Source organism: Ptychodera flava, chromosome 3, assembly GCF_041260155.1.
Source record: "Ptychodera flava strain L36383 chromosome 3, AS_Pfla_20210202, whole genome shotgun sequence".
Taxonomy (NCBI): Eukaryota; Metazoa; Hemichordata; class Enteropneusta; family Ptychoderidae; genus Ptychodera; species Ptychodera flava.
In genome coordinates this window covers 1,836,323-1,853,502 of record NC_091930.1, presented here as the reverse complement: position 1 = coordinate 1,853,502, position 17,180 = coordinate 1,836,323, and the positions used below count along the sequence as shown (strand labels likewise).

The window sequence follows — 17,180 nt, the reverse complement described above, 5'->3', positions numbered from 1 at the left end:
TTCACGTAATTAAATTCTGTAACAGTCAGTTCACACGCCCTAGCTCTACTGCAGTGGCTAAGCATGGCCTACCCCCCAAGGCAAGGTCTGGTTGTCACATAATGTGTTACGCCAGACAGTTCTCCCGTGGGAACCTTGTTGCAGAAATAACATGCGACGTCACAAAGCAGCGTAGCCTACACGTCTTAGCCTAAGTTTTCTTTCTACAAATGACGGACAAAGAAAATTTACCATTTAACTACAGACTTGAGTTCACAATACAGGCATGCATCGTGACTGGGCCCTGCACCCACTCCATGCTCAAAACATCCATTCACTGAATCACACATGAGTAACACAGACAATAAAGTGTACTTGGGGATGCTGAACTTTACGAAGTCACGCTACTTTGCTCTTGTTCACTTTAAATACAAATACAGTTTTTCACACCCATAGTCTAACATATAATAGATCCTGCTGGTACATATACCGTATGTGATGTCCTTGTGCACAAATTTTTTTGCTAATGAAAGAAATATTGCCACTATTTGTGTATCATGAATTTTTTCACAGAATTTTCCCTTGCCATAACTATCAGTCTTCAAATATTAACATGATCTCACATCTTATGATCTAATGTCTAAGATAGCAAACATCAGTGGATTGAAATTCATTGTATTTTACTATAACTATAGTCTATACAACTTATCCATCATGAAACTGATTTTTGTACCCTATCTTTTTAATTTTCTATTCCGTAACTCTCTAAGAATTTCAGGAAAATACCATGTTAAGCTATGACCATACCTTTTCCACAGCTGAGAAATAAAATTATAACTAATTTGCATAACAATGCTACTCTCTTGTTGTGAGAATGTATTCTTGTATAAGACTGTAGGTATGAATACATTGCTTAAAAAAATAAAGAACATTTATGTATCAATTACAATTTTTGTCAATATATTTAAATTTCACAAAATGACATGATTGTGCGATGTAGACATGACATGAATTGCTAATATGTATACCAGTCCATGATCTTCACTCCTTTCACATTCAATGTCAAATTGAGGTCAAACTTATATAAATATTTTTAGCACTTCCCCTCTTTACTGTCAGGTCCTGCTTGTTTTGTTTTTCTTGTGTTTTGTGTTGTTTTTCATTCAGTCAGCTGTAGTTTCTTTCTCTCCACTTGCTTTTGTTTTGTTTTCCTTTTTAAGTTAATGACAAACTTTAACAAAAATACACAAAACTGTTGTAAATAATACATTATTCAGTTACAAAAATACACTCAATCACACAAGTGTCTGTGAGACACCAGTAATGTATTTTTAACTATGAAACACGATTTTGTCACAGCCCATGGATCAAAGGTTACACGACTTTAATAAAGTATCGATCGCACTGGCAACACAAAATAAACACTTTATTATCAAGTATGTAAAACAAATATTACACTTTGTAACCATTTCTATTTGCAAACACATTGTTTGTAATTAAGTATGGGCACACGTAATGATTTATTGTATGCCAAAGCTGGGACTAGCAGAGATTTTTTGACAGCGTGGTTTGAAATCAATTAAAGGCACCTACCGTAAACATACTTACCAAAGTTGGAATACAGAAACTTTTCAGAATTTGCTACGAACATACAACTTACATTTTTACAGAATAATTTTTGACTCCAAGTAAAACTTGCTGCCACAGTTGAGTACGAAAAAACTGTGACTGAATTCATCACTCCAGATTTAAAGATTAGGCGGATATGGATAAGGGGAATCAAAAAATATCTCTCGGAAGATCTACTAATAATTGTATATTTTGCAGAGAGCAAAATATCAGCATATTTGATAAGCTTCACGTAGCTGAATGCGAAGCTCAAAAGATAAAGCTAACAGCTAGTGTTGAAGATTTTTGTTGAACTTGAAGGTTACAGGGTCAAAGGTCACGGGACATTTCATAAAATATTGATTGGGTAGACTGCTACTACACAAATAAACAATATTTTATCAAGTATGTTTGACAAACATTCATTGTTATTAATACTGCCTTTTTGCACACTCATGATATGCACTGTTTTCGAAATCAAAGGTCTCCACTCTGAAGCAATGGTTTCAAAGTGTATGGGAAGAAACTTGTCAGCATAACATATACGTGTACGGTGTCTGTACATATACATGTACTGTTGTACATGTACATATACATGTAATCGATGTGACATTCAACTAAACTGGGGTTGTTTATTATTTTCTGCAAATCCAGTCTGAGAATGGTAAAATACAACATGATTTTGAGTCACTATTTACTGTGGTTTGTTCATACATGTATGGACAGTCATGCACATGTAAATGTAACATCAGCCGCAGTACAGGTGCTACACATGTATCCCGTGTAAAATGTCTCACATCAGTACGCGATTCTTGATTCCCTGTTCTCCAATTAGGATTCCCCCTCATATTCAAACTTTTCATTCCTATTTTAGAGTACAAAGGTCCGGCCTCACTTTCAAAAACAATAGGTTTGGGCCAAACCATTGGCAGTAAAAGGGTTAAAATATAAAATTATGTCTGCATCAAAGCAAATAGTGCACCAATACTGTAATTCTGGCAGAAGAGAAAATTTACATTTCAAGACATTTTTTTTTCTCTGTCAGTTCACTTTATTTCACATTTGAATTTTCTGAACCGGTAAAATTGTAATGAAAATATAGATTGTACGCTTGTTACACCTTTTGTATCGGCTTATTCGTATGACGAGATCAAATCAGACATTTTGTGAGGGAGTTTGAATGCACACTTAAATAGCTCATTAATAGGACTTTTATCTGAGTCAATACTATTATTTTCACCTCTTTTCCGCTCAAGAGTCATTCCATATCCAACCGGCAAGAAAATGTACAATTATCACCCTTGTGAATAGTTTATTCCTATTACAGTTTCAAAAAGATGCATAATTTTAATACCTACCCAATCAGAGCTTCTATTTAATCTATTTTCCTGAATGAATACTGACAACAAGAATATATATATGCTTGTCAGGCAATATGTTTCAAATGAAAAGTAAAGTTAGGGTAATTTGGGATTGAAAAATTTTGGCGGGAAAATATTTGTGATCGTACGACAGCACTTTACCTTTGTGCAACCTGTAATTAATTTGCACCCTTACATAATATATCTTATTAATATTGCATTAACACGTGCTACACCATGAATTTCATGACTTTTGCCATTACATTTAATTTACAATTACCATTTCAATAACCATCAATTCCCTGTTTTATGATTGCTGTAAACATAAATGCATTCTTTTCCCTGTGTTCATTACTGCATACCCTGTTATCAGTAAGATATTGCTTTGAGGCACTCAGACCACAAAAACGAAAGTGGAAAACTTTTTCTCAAAAAGCATTAGGTATAGCTTCTGGAAAGCACTAGTAATTCTCTTTCATAATCAACAACAACTATAAATGCCGTGACGACAAAAAACTATTTTTTATAATTTACACCATACCCTTCAAGTTTTATAGTGCCATATCGAGAGCAGGAGTCCAGCCTTAAAAGTTTTGTATTACAGAAACACAATTGTCAAATTCCCAAGACCTGCATTTGAAATTCAAAATGGCCACAATAACTTTTGACAAATCGACCTCTAAATCTTCTAATTTCTGGATTTTTACTGATAAAAGACAGCAAAAACTTCTTGGCTTTTAAATAAGTGCACGCACAACTTGCAGACTACTGACTATTTTCCTGAGGAAAATTCTACCATATAATAGAGAAAATAAAAGATCAACGTCTTCTCTTAACACAGCTGCATCCAACACACCATAGAGTTATTCTGAGCACAGACTCAATTTCCTCTCTTCAATCAGGTCATCTTTCCAACTCAAATCAATTTCAAATCAGTGCTGTCTATAAAATAGAATAACAGCTACCAGGAAAAAGTGTTGATGCTCAGCTAAGTGAAACCCTACACGCAATTTCTCGTCTTCCTACGAACATGATACGCAGTCTCATCAAATTTGAAGAATGAATATTAAATTTTACAACTCTCCGATTAATAAAGATATCAGCTCATTTTGGGCGTTCACTTCACGATTGATTTTTTCGGTTTGCTCTAAACAAACATAACTGTCACATTATTCAATGTTACCACCAGGATGCAACATAACATTAAATTTTCCAATCCGGGTATTTATTTATTCATACTTCCTTGTAAGTGACCTTTAACCTTTTGCTCCTGAAGAATTAGGTGTGAGAATGATATTGCTTTTAATAAATGTATTGTCTGCATCTCTTACGAATTGGTTGGCGGTCTTTATCATCTTTTGATAGAAATAATTAAAATCTAATTGAAATGATTAAATACCAAAGTCATCAATGCCACAGAGGTGTAAGGTGTTCATTTTTCACCCTCGAACCAGCAATGTTGAGAGGAAGCAGCCAGACAATTATCAATACTTTTATTTTCGTGTCCACATGATTCTCAAAATCAATGGAACACGTGTATATAATTTGAGAAATTTCCTTATCCAAAACTTTCCCTAGCTAAAACTCCACACAAACTCGAGACATTTATCAATGTATCAGGTCCCCATCCGTCTTTTACTCTAATATCCTTTATAAGATGGCCTTGTAAACACTTACAGTTACATAACAACTCCTATTACCTGGTGTGAAATTTGAATGAAACCGTACACAAGTACAGTCATACAGGTTAAATGGAAAAGAAAAAACTGCAAGTCTAGAGTTCATCCTCATTACACCTGGTTGCTATTAAGTTTCCAAAATGCTGACATTCCTTATATTTTTTGTGTAAAAGTTGCATGTATTTCACCAGCTACCTGTATTTCACATCTGCAAATTTTCCATATCAGAAATTATATACATGTGTCAACGCAGGATGACATCCCCAATAAATTCTTAAAATTCACTCCCTGGAAATAGTCGAGAAACAAAGTATAAAATTGGAAAAGAGGACTTGCTATGTACATAGATATTTCATTACATGGCATCTGAGTGCAACAAAATAACACGTACATGAAAAATAATCAATGCTACTGCAATGTCCAGGATCCATTTTCTTCAAGCAGATAAATTCAACCAAAGACAATCTGAAAATTGTCACCTACATGTATCAATGACCTTAAAGTTAACCATTTGATGAGTGCAATAAACCTCAGGTCAATTCTGTCACTACAAAATCAAAATTTAAGACTATGATGTGGTCATACTCCATTACTACAAGGACGATGCAAAGAGCTGTTGTTCTACTCCCCAAAGCATGTTAGACACTCACTACCTAGATTTCAAAATAGCTCAAATGAAGCTTTAAAGCTCTATTCTCCTACACTGGCTTTGAAATGAGAAGAAGCTAAACAGCAGTTTGGTTTCAAAGAAAAAGAGTGTCAAAAACATATGTAGCCTCGTCTAGGACCTCTCATTAGTTACAGTATATACAACCTTTATAGTATATACGGTATCGGAAGAGGGATCCTGGTTTCCAAGGCAACTTGTACATATACCTCATAGGGCAGGGAATTTCTGATCTAGCATGTGTTACTGTACGAATTAATCAAATACAGATTCAAAAGTATGCTGCAGTCCTGAATCAACTAGATATTTTTTCTCATATGCAAGTTTTTGGCCTGGCATGGCAACTCAATTTTCAATGTAAAAATATATCTATTACATTCTAAGGTAGAATTATGCACATCAAGGTCAAATATTTGGACTCTCAAAGTTTTACTATTCTTTCCTGATCTACTACTCAAGAAGGCTCTTGTAAACTCCTGGTGTTATAAAAATTTTCACCGTCTTAGTTCTACAAATATCTTAAAATTTTAGTTTTTCCATACAGTTTACACAGGGATACCTTGAATTTCAAGCATTGGTAAATCTTAAGTCTTTTATTTCTAAAATAACGAAATTTGCACAGTGATCCCATTTGTTTTGGTTTTAGAAAGAGAATGGTTGAAAGTTTGAGCAAAAGTTTACATCTTTCACTTTTGAGGCGCATACTTCCTTAATGTATTACAGACCCCCCCCCCCTCAACTGACAACTTTTGAAGATTCAATATTCTGATGCATCAATTGGTTTCTCCCAGTGTTGTAATACACAGTATTCATCTTGTAAACATAGTTTAGACCATAAACTACATGTACATTATCACATATTTTATAAATAATGGTTTTTTTTTGTTGACAAAATAAATGTTACCCTGTTTAAAAAATTGTTTCAAGTATTAAGACTGGCCCCAAGTCTCTTGTCTTCTCAAGGCACCTATTACTGGCTGTGAGGGCCATCATATCCACCCCTTGATCCACCAACAATCACCTGAAGTTTGCTTCGTCAATCTTCTGTGTTTTGATATATGTGTATGTATGCCAACAGACTTAGAGCAAGTCTATTCAAAAATGTAAACCGTTGAAAACATGGTTGTAAATATTATGTAAATCTTTCAATGAGTTAAACAGTGAAATATCCTGGTTTACCACAATTATACAAAAGTACATAATATCACCTGTATTAAAAAAAGTGTTCTTCCAAATGACCAATACAGTATTCATGTGTTAATAATTAACATGAGAGTTGATAAACACTAAAATATACGTCATAGTTATTGTAATACTGTCTTTAAGCCTGTTCACTTTGGAATTTCACTTTATTTTACGACAGAGCAATTACATGTATGCAATTTCGATTGGATTCTGAAGAATTTTATTTTATTTTTATTCATGGGTGCATTTTACAAATGTATTTTCTATGGTTACACAGAATTGTGAGTTAACCACACTCAATACAGTCACCATTCTGGAACAATTGCTGGATTTTAAAGGTTTACATTTAATATCCTAGGATTTATCGGTTGACAAAAGTTGCTGTTTTACACACGCTATTACTACAGGTCTACTTTTCAAAACTAAGATTCCGCTTGCACTGTTTCATCTGCACCATTGTTAATGCTCATAAATCAAACATAACTTGGAGATTTAGCAATCTATAACTCTTTTTTTTGTTTCATATTTCGTTTTATAGCATTTATTGCTTTTGTGAAAAGTGATATTTGATCAATGACTAGAGAATAACACATTAATCAAATGTACCAGTGTATGCATATGAAATAAATAATTCCTAAAACATTCAATAGGGCACTTTTCCAATTGAAAATAATTTATTACCAATTAATTCTACAATTATGAAATCTTTTTAATCACAGTAGAACGCACCTTGGGGACAGACATTCGGACTCTCAAACTTTTACAATTCTCTTCTGATATACTCCATGTGGGGATTCATTTTAAGGCTCATGGTGAAAGAAAATTTTTTACCGGCTTAGTTTTTCGAAATTCGAAAGTTTTTTTTTTTCTCCATAGAGTTAACACAGGGATGGCAGCCATTTTGAATTTCTAATATTGGTAAATCTTGGGTAATTTGTTTCTCTCGTACCAAAATTTGCACGGTGACCCCCTATTTTTATTCTCGATTTTGAAAGAGAATGTTTGAAAGATTCCTTGAGGGAAGTTAGGGCAAAAGTTAAGTCTTTCACTTTCGAGGTGCATACTACCTTAAAGTGGCACTCCCACCTGGTAAAATTTTTAAAGCACATTTTTTTAATGCCAACGGTCGATATTTGACATTGCGATTACGCACGGATCGCGAGATATCGATACCCAACATGTCATTTCCCTAGCGTATTTTTCACTTCACGAAGTTTTACGATCGTTTCTGATTGTGACCCGAAATCCCATAGCTTAGTTGACAATGGCCCCAGTGCCGAACGTTCGGTATTTGGAAGGTGGGCCACCGGAATTCAAACTTCTACATGCTTTTATCGATATCTTGCGATCAGCGCGCAGTAACCACGTCAAATATCGACCATTGGCATTAAAAAACTGTGTTTTAAAAATGTTACCAAGTGGGAGTGCCACTTTAAATTCCAATTATAATACTGATATTTTGACATACATTAGCATGTAACAGTCATGTATCTTTAAACATGAAATTTTTTTTTGCTCTCAATATTGGAACATGTATGTGTGAATGTATGACCATCTCTATTATATATCCATAGTATCACATAAAATGTTAGGTAACTAACAAATAATTTTATAATTGAGGTGAGTTCAGAAGTTTTACATAGCTACCCTGTCATGTCACAGAAAGTCCAATTTACTCTGAGAGTGTGAAGAGCAATGCATTTGAGTATTATTCAAATCCCCTTGTACATTTTTCTCGTCTGTTTGAAAAATCTTAGAGATTTTAGAATTCTGGGACCAGGGAGTAAACCACATAGATATATTATACTGTACTTTAAGAAAATGTAATCAAGTAAGTGCCCTGTCCTACAACTTACAAGTACCATGGAGCTGCATGTGGAAACGGATTCGTTTCTAGCTCCATCCAAGTACTAACACACTAAGATGAACTCAAAGTTGAGCCATTGTGTGTGGCAAGTTGTGAACACTGACTATTTTCAAAAAGTTAATGACAATCTCTTTATTAAAACCTTTCGTGTTGCACAATAGTGTACGCATGGAGGTAGTCTTCCTACCTCCATGGTTTACGCAACTTCAATTATTATCCAACTGCAATCAGGGACCCTAAGTCATACCAGCGCTAGCTTTTGTTTTGTGACTTACAATATCAACGATCCCTTGTTTATCTCATATTTTCCCGTCGTATCTTTTGAAGATTGCGTATAACTAGCAGCGTTGTGTTAAGGTTACACGTGAGACGAAATTTCGCAAAGGATCTCTTGGAAGTGCGTTGTTGTCCACTGACAATGAGAATTGCCCAGGTTCAATAACATGCACACCTCCATTTGTCTTCACTCAGCGCGCAGCTCAATCAAGGTCGTGCATGTTTTGAAGTTGGACGAACGGAGAAACATGACTTCCTGGACATACTGTGATGAACCTTGGTCATTTCAGGGATGAGGAATTCCCCCGAGTCTCGTAAACTTTGAATTCATTTCGGTAAAGAACTTAAGTGAGATCATGGTCACGAACGTCTTTGAGTTGAGAAGCTACAGGTACTATGACAGATTGTGCGACACACGTCGGCCATTTTGAGTATTGACAGCCAGCTTGGCGAGATTACCACTGAGAAAGTGGTAAATCTTGACCAGTCACGCTGAATACCTCAATATTATTTGGCAACACTTACCTTGCACTAGGTATACTGTCCATGTTGTGTAAATGAGTAGAAAAATAAATATTTTTTGTAAATGACGCATCTTTCTTGGCTGAAGTTCTTCAAAACTTTCACAAGCGACGTGTATGAACGTTCACAAAGTTTCCCCCGCTTTACGTTGACATCGGGGATTATATATCCTGATTGAACGGTCGTAGTTTCGCAAAATTGTAACAATTCCAATCAGAGCATGGTGGCTGAGTGTTCATCGACCAGCGATGACAGCTATGGACGGAAGAATCATTGAAAAACAGCGGCGAATCCCACAAGTTCTCGGACGTAGTCTCAATCGATGGACGTTCACAAATTTCACGCCAGCCAAAATCAACCTACTTAATTATTCATGAAGTGGCGCAGGTTGACTGAGTAAATTTACATAACAGAAGCGCGATAGCGTTGCCATGGCATTCCATTCAACAAACTCTGATTTTCATTCAAATTGAACCATCCAGTGGTGTGTTCACTAAACCATAGACTCTCGTTTTTCTCGAGAGTCTATGACTAAACGATGACTGTTCTACACGACAGACTCAAGGCAGCTGAAATCTTCTTCAGAAACTTCGTGTAACCGTTGTCAAAACATGGCTTACCCAGACAATTTACAACCGTGACTTATGTACGTGGGCAATTAATAGTGAAAGATTACATAGATCATGGAGGTAGTAGAGCTCCATGCATGGATGTAAAAATATTTTTACATCCATGCTCAATGCATAGATATACCCCTCCTCACAGTGGCTAAAACTACTCCCCAACTCAACCAGTCGATTTTCTATATTTAAGAAAGCTCTTTATGCGCCAGTCAATGTAAACCCCCACCCCCCCCACCTCGGGCGATACGGGAAAAATGTGGGGGATTAGACCGTGTGTGCCATGAAACTGTGCCCGAGGGGGTGGGGCAATTGCCTCGTTTTGATCCCCCTATTCCTTTGACGGACAGGCCCAGAAAATGTTCGTAAATAACTACGCATGCGCACGTATGCAGGGCCTGAAAATTACCCTGATCCGAGGTCCCGGACTAGTGACTTTTTATCCCGAACCAGTACAAATTACCTCTAAAAAGTCCGCAGACCAGTGCAAACGGGAGCCAAGGGAATTTCCAGTTTTTCCCAGATTGTGTTTCTAGTGTCTTTTGACGAAAAATTAGAAACTACGTCCCCCCAAAATACCGAAGTTACTGAAACCATGGAGGTAGCAGAGACGAACTGAAGCCAGTTAGTTACACCATGGCTCCATGGTTACACTAAAACCAAGAGCCCATTGAGAGACTACGTTTTCTACCTACAAAATTACAATAATTATTGCGTCTTTAAGTCAATCAAACATTTAAAATTTAGTCTATTTCTTTCATCACAACGTAAACTCTAAAGGAAAATCAGTTACTCTATTTACATTGTAGTCTGTGAGAAAACTATGAATAACTTTTTCACGTACAGTTTGCGATTCATGATATGAGCCAGGCGATGTGCTTCCACTAGCCACTGCACTACAAAAATCAAATGACGGGCCACGTACTCATTTTACATGTAAAATTTAATGTGGTAAAAACCAGACCATAGCCTCAGCTAAAAATATCAGCAACCCAACAATTGTGTGAAAATATTATATCTCTGTCTATCAAAGTAGTATTTTGCAGTAAAATTCTCTGAAAGGAGTCTCATTACAACTTTCCGATCGTCCGTAGCAAGCAAGCTTCTGAATTTAGAAGGTCACCATGCTGAATTCCTTATATAGTCAAGATCCCCTAGCTCGATTGTAGTTGACCTTAACAAGAATCGCCTAGCTTGTCAAAACAGCGTTATGGCAATTTGCTATTATTGCTATCAAAGGAAAAAGAAGTTCCTCTCAGGTATTTGGTGTTTTCAATCTATTTTTTACAATTTGAATGGAAAAGAATCAACCGCTGGGCAATTATAAAAATGAAGTGAACTTTATAGCAATAGTAAAAAAAACATGTCAAGTGTGTGTACAAGAACTTGAGCAAACTACCAAGTAATGTTTATGCAGTGTGTCTGTATTACAAAGATTGGCAGTTTATGCTGTATGTAAATCCCAAGCAAATCTGATAGAAATGCATATATAACATGAGTATGAGAAATGAATCATTCTTGTATTGTTATGCAAATTTTTGAGGACCAGTGGATTTTACCTTTGGACCAGTGAAAAAAAAGGTCACTGGTCCTGGACCAGTGGGAAAAAACAGAAATTTTCAGGCCCTGGTTATGGTATGTTGTTGTTCAGAGCGGTAGCATGGCGGAAGGTGGCTGTCAAGGCCATGTGGGCTGGTAAGCAGCTTTTCGACAGGCTATTGATGAACACGATGCAGCAATATTCAGAGGTGTGTATGACAGTATATCGATTGATGGCTGAAATATCGATAACCAAATAAATGATTTTCATCCGCCGTGTATTCTTAGTTTTTGGAAAATTGAACATACCATACGCAAAATTTCCCACATTTTTCCACGTGAGCGTGACATTTCGGACGTTCACGATGCGTCATCGACATGATCCAGCACTAAAAAGACCTCCGGGTCAACTCTATTTTGATAAAACTTAAAGGGACAAAGTGAGCCATTTTTCGTGAATTTTGTTTGATGCGAGATACTACTTATTTTGTTTGACATGTTGAAAGATACTGAGTGAATGAGTGACCATACATATATTCGACCCCGGTTTTATACAAATTAAATAAAACCATCGCGAAAACGAATTAATGGTCATGACCATGAATTCATTTTCTGATGGTTTGCGTGTATCGTGTCTAAAACCGGGGTCGAATATAAGCATGGTCAGCCATTCATTCGGAATCTTTCGACATGTCTAACAATATAAGTAGTATCTCACATCAAACAAAATTCATGAAAAACGGCCGACTTTGTCCCTTTAAATTGCTCGTGTATTTGGAAAACATGTTCGGTCACGACGGGATTCCCTTTTATGTCCGCTAAATGTATTATCAAATTTATTCATGATGACCCATACAGCTAGGGAAACAGTTCTGTTTCATCAGTGTGATCATTCTGATCATCTGTTCTGTTGAGTTTTACACAGTATCTTTCTGCCGTGTTTTGTGATGAATAAACACGGACCATTGTGAATTTTCATTCCTCTACTTGTTTTAAATCAGTGCATGACTGACGTAGAATGTGTCATTGTGCTTGTAACATGAGAGCGAGAAGACAGAAAAGCTGCACTTGTGAGATTGGACATCATGTATCTTGTTCATCAGCTTTAATTAGTTTATTGAGGCGACATGTCTTGTGTGATACATCTGGTGTTTTGATCTAATATTTGTTCTATCCTGGAATGTGTTTATGCCGGACAACATACAAGCAAACTAGACTGAAAAATATTGTAAATTCTTGCTCCAAAATAGGTGAATTACGTGACAGTGACACCTCAACACTTTTATCTGGTCACAGTATAAGTGGCTGAAAAACAAATGCGAAAAGTATGTTATTTTCCTGGATCTATTTGTGTTGATTGTGATAGACATTTGTGAACAGCATAAATGTCACAAAACCCTATTTTAAATGATAAAAATTTTTCTAAAGTTGAACATGAACTTTTTATATTGATGCAGGTTGTTACGACATGGAAATTCCAGTCCAAAGAGTGGTTGTGTGTAGGAATTTACAAATTCCCCACCCCCATATGTGGGGGATTTACCTGGTTTAGGTGGGGATTTTCCAGATTGTCTTGCCCCAGGGGGTGGGGCATTTGGCAGATTTCACAGGACTGATTTCCAAATCCCCACTAAACCCCGAGGTGGGGGGGGGTGGGGGTTTACATTGACTGGCGCATTAGCACTTCCACCCACACTTCCATTTGGAACACGATAATTTACAGTATTTGTCTTGTATTTACAAAGAGTCATGCAAAGAAAATCTTCGTTTTTCGACCGGGTACGGCCTGACAACTTCTGAGTGCTGACGTCAGTTATATTAGCATGAGAAGCACCTATTGTTATCTTCCAAAAAGGATGCGATAAGGAACAGTAATGACGTCATTTTGTTACATGTAGAGAAACAATAGGGTACCTGACGCATATACAAAGGCAGTTGGTCTGATATTCTTGTACATGTGTCTTTGCAACAGCATATACTGTCCTGTTGTGTAAACTCCAACAAGCCGTAGCCGGATCCGGACATTTCAAACTCTGTGTGTGTGTGTGACAATGGCTTCAACGTCCATGGTGAATGTAAAAGACCGTAATTGAAAGCCTGTCAAAGCATAGTTCCCAAGGCAAGGCAGTTCCAGACTCCACCACGACCAGAAATCATAAAAGCTTTTGCAGTACCTGTATTACCCATTGATTACAAAGAGAAAAAAAACCAAACAGGCTATGAAAATTATGGATGAGTTTAGACAATCCCATTGGATTTAGACAATCCCATTGGATTTAGACAATCCCATTGGTCTATACAGCATCGCATGCTTGTAGCCTTATTTGCAATTATCTCACCACACCAATCCCTGATTTCAAAAATTAGGGGTTAGGCCTATTCCTGATTAATTTGCTTCTATATTTCTCATATCAAGGGTGTCTTTTTTGTTGAAAAATCCTAGATATAAAAAGAGGTATTTTGATATGTCAGTTTTGGTACGCCCCTTCCTGTGTGTGCGCCACCATCGGGAAAGATGCTCCACAAGACAACACCAATTTGAAGTCTAAATTTAAATAAATGTGCCGCATATTGCAATTACAATGTCATTATTGTTACCGTATCACGTCAGAGAGAGAGAGAGAGAGAGAGAGAGAGAGAGAGAGAGAGAGAGAGAGAGAGAGAGAGAGAGAGAGAGGCTGGGTCATAGACAATGGACCAAAATTAAATAGGATAAAGCGATAAATTTTGGCGACATTTTCCTTCTACCAGTAAACTTTTATTTACGTTATTGTACATGTTTGTAATTTGTCGTTTCTCTTTTTTTTTTTTTTTTTTTTTTTTTTTTTTGGGGGGGGGGGTTTGTGTGTGTTTGTGTTCTGTTATTCTTTTCGACTGTTTGTTTGTCCTGATGTATTCATATACCAATATAAATGCCTGACTTTCAATTTAAAGATGTCTGCATCCAATACAAACATACAATTAATACAGAAGATGGGCCTTGCCTTGCTAAGAGGTAAGAAAGATTCAAAATTTTCTAATTTAAAAACTTTGTAGTCTTAATTTGAAGAAATTTGCCGCATTACGGTTTCTTACGTTTTTTTCTCAGAGTTTGTTCCTCGATACTTTAAATTTCAGTGTTACGTCACTGATCGGAGGGTACGGTAACTTTAGCTTGAGTTTCTTCGACTGATTTCCCGCACAGTTCTATCGATCGTTTCATGACTTGCTGTGCAATGATGACGTCACTCATATTTATGCCATCGTCAGAAATCATATAAATCCCGCTGCCAACGTCATCGTCAGAGATGAAATCGGAATGTAGTCGTATTGATTTCCATTTTGTTTCTGTCAATTCAACTCAAAATCCCTCCACTGCGTGAACTACTTTTGGGGATTATTTTCAACCGACGAGTAGGGTTATAGCTTAAAGGGGTAATTTTCGTCAGATAAGTTTTAATTAGTCAGATACTCGTCAGCAAAGCTAGTTTCTCGTTCGCCGAGGTAAACTTTTCTTCCTCAATAGGGGGCGCTGCCACGTTCACGAAGTGTTATATCTGCGCTGCAGCTGCCAAAATGACGGGCTTGCAAACAATAGAAATAATTACAAAAATTAGAGAAGCCGGTACAAATAGACAAGTGGAATAACAGACAGAAACGACATTAAGCCAAGAGTCAAATTTGTCCAAAATTTGACGGAGGACATTAATCTCATAGACAATTTTAAAAAACTTCTAATATTCAGTCATTGTTATTCAACAAGAATCATAATCAACTCAGGGAATGATTTTAGTTGGAAGATATGATCTAATCACAGGCCTAATCAAAGAATGTTTGGCCAAAACTTCTTAGTTGATGGGAAATGTCAAATTTGTAGACAAGATGAAAACCTTGAACACATCTTATTTCATCGTCGCTATGTTTGATAAATTTGACAAAATGTAATTATCATTTTATTAGAAAACAATTGAAATACAAATATGCAAAAATGTGTGAAACCAATCGTGTGCAATTATCTATAGCTTTACTTTCGCTGAAGGAACAAAGTCATTTCTTTGAATTAAGGGACAGTAGCTGTAATAACTTGTCCTGGTTTTCATCTGGATCAGGAAAAACTGAAGGAACGAACTCATTTGTTTGAGGGGATAGCAGCCGCTGGATGATTAATTGAAATAGTCAAAAAAGAAGTGCTTTCATTAGCTTCTAGTTATCGGTGTTAGAGCAAAATGCATATCGTTCTTGGAATCTTCATCTCAAGAACATTCGGACGAGAAAAAAAAAAGGGGAAAAAAGTGGAACTCATCAACATTGTTCTGAGATCCCCATCAGAAACACTGCTGGGATCTCACAACAATTTTGAAACCTTTACCTGGCACTTGACAGTAGAGGGCGTTCTTCTGTGCGGTGCGTTTTCCAGACTGTACTGTCAGCAATTCAGTAAATGATTTAAGTTGGAAGATTTTCCATCGAGGCCTAGTCACAGGAAGCTTGGCCAAAACTTTCAATTTAAGTGATGGGAAATGCCATATTTGTGGCCAAGAAGAAACACTGGAACACATCTTATTTGAGTGTAAATATGTAAAAGAAATCTGGCAGACATGTATTTCTTTCTTTGTCAGAAAACACAACTTTGATAATAATACCAATATCAAAAGATTAGCAATTGCAGGAATCGAAAATGATAATAATGCAACATCTGACATTATTTACTGTATTGTTTGGAATATTCGAAATTCGGTTACTCTTGATGGGATTAAAGTTTCCCTTCAATCCTATGTTATGCAATTAAAATGTTATCTTTCCTCATGGATGAATACATTGTATTTCACTTATAAGATGATGAACAAAACTGAGGATTTTATCACAAAGTTTTCAAGCCTTGTAAGACTTGAAGGAGAAGAATGCATCCTGAATGCATTCATATGATGATCTTTTTAATTAAGCAGCTAATTATTTGTTGTTGTTTTTTTTCAAACAAGACGCATTGTAATTTTAATGCATTCACAGTTATGTAGATTTGTTTTATTTGTGACTATGTTGAAATAAATTTATCTTTTTCAAAAAAAAAACAGACTGTACTGCAAAGCATTGCACTGAACCCGGCGGATCATGAAAATCTATCTACCCTTTGTGATATTTTCCTACTCTGGAAGGTTCGAGCAAAATCCTCCCACGCACGGGGACTGCGGTTCAAATATTGAGCCAATGTCAAATTTAACTATTAGAATGTGCCTCGGGAGATATATCCTGACCATTTCCTCAGACTTTCAATTTCTTTTCTGGTCTACCACTCATGTTGGCACATTTTGAAGCTTTTGGGGTGTGAAAAATGTCCACCGTCTTAGCTTAATCAACCTGTCACAGTTCAGGACAGGCCCGTACGGGACTGTATAAGCAATCACAATGCTACTGGTTTATACCAACAAACATACATGCAAACAAACACAGAAACAAACAAAAAACACATGGAATCCGCCATTGTTGAGATAAACATTCTGAAATTTTTATTACTTATGTGTGTCACCAATGGAATCACATTGTTAACCTGTTGTAAAACTTGTTCAGATTTTAAAATTGATAGCAAAGTAGTTGGTTTTGAAATTTTAGCACCGAAATCATAATCATAAGTTTATATATAAATGCGCGCGCGCGCGCACACACACACACACACACACACACACACACACACACTCGTACGTACATACATACATACATACATATATACATACATTCATACATACATACATACATACATACATACATACATACATACATACATACATACATACATACATACATACATACATACATACATACATACATACATACATACATACATGGAGCTATCAGACTTTCTATTAGCATGTTGTACGTATACAGTCTGCATGAAATCTAATA

At 36.3% G+C, this 17,180-nt stretch overlaps 1 protein-coding gene across 5 annotated transcripts in view; it reads right to left on the bottom strand.

Moving 5' to 3' along the window:
• Nucleotides 1–17,180, bottom strand: part of LOC139129418 (uncharacterized) — a 304,872-nt gene that overhangs the window by 78,776 nt on the left and 208,916 nt on the right. Inside the window, exon 1 of one of the 5 annotated variants that reach the window (XR_011551564.1) lies at nucleotides 9,148–9,558. The exons of 1 other annotated variant lie outside the window; for it this stretch is intronic. The gene's annotated coding sequence lies outside the window, so the exon portion shown is untranslated. Of the gene's footprint in view, nucleotides 1–9,147; nucleotides 9,614–17,180 lie in introns of those variants that run through there. 3 more of the 5 variants (XR_011551563.1, XR_011551565.1, XM_070695054.1) reach the window with 3 other exon arrangements.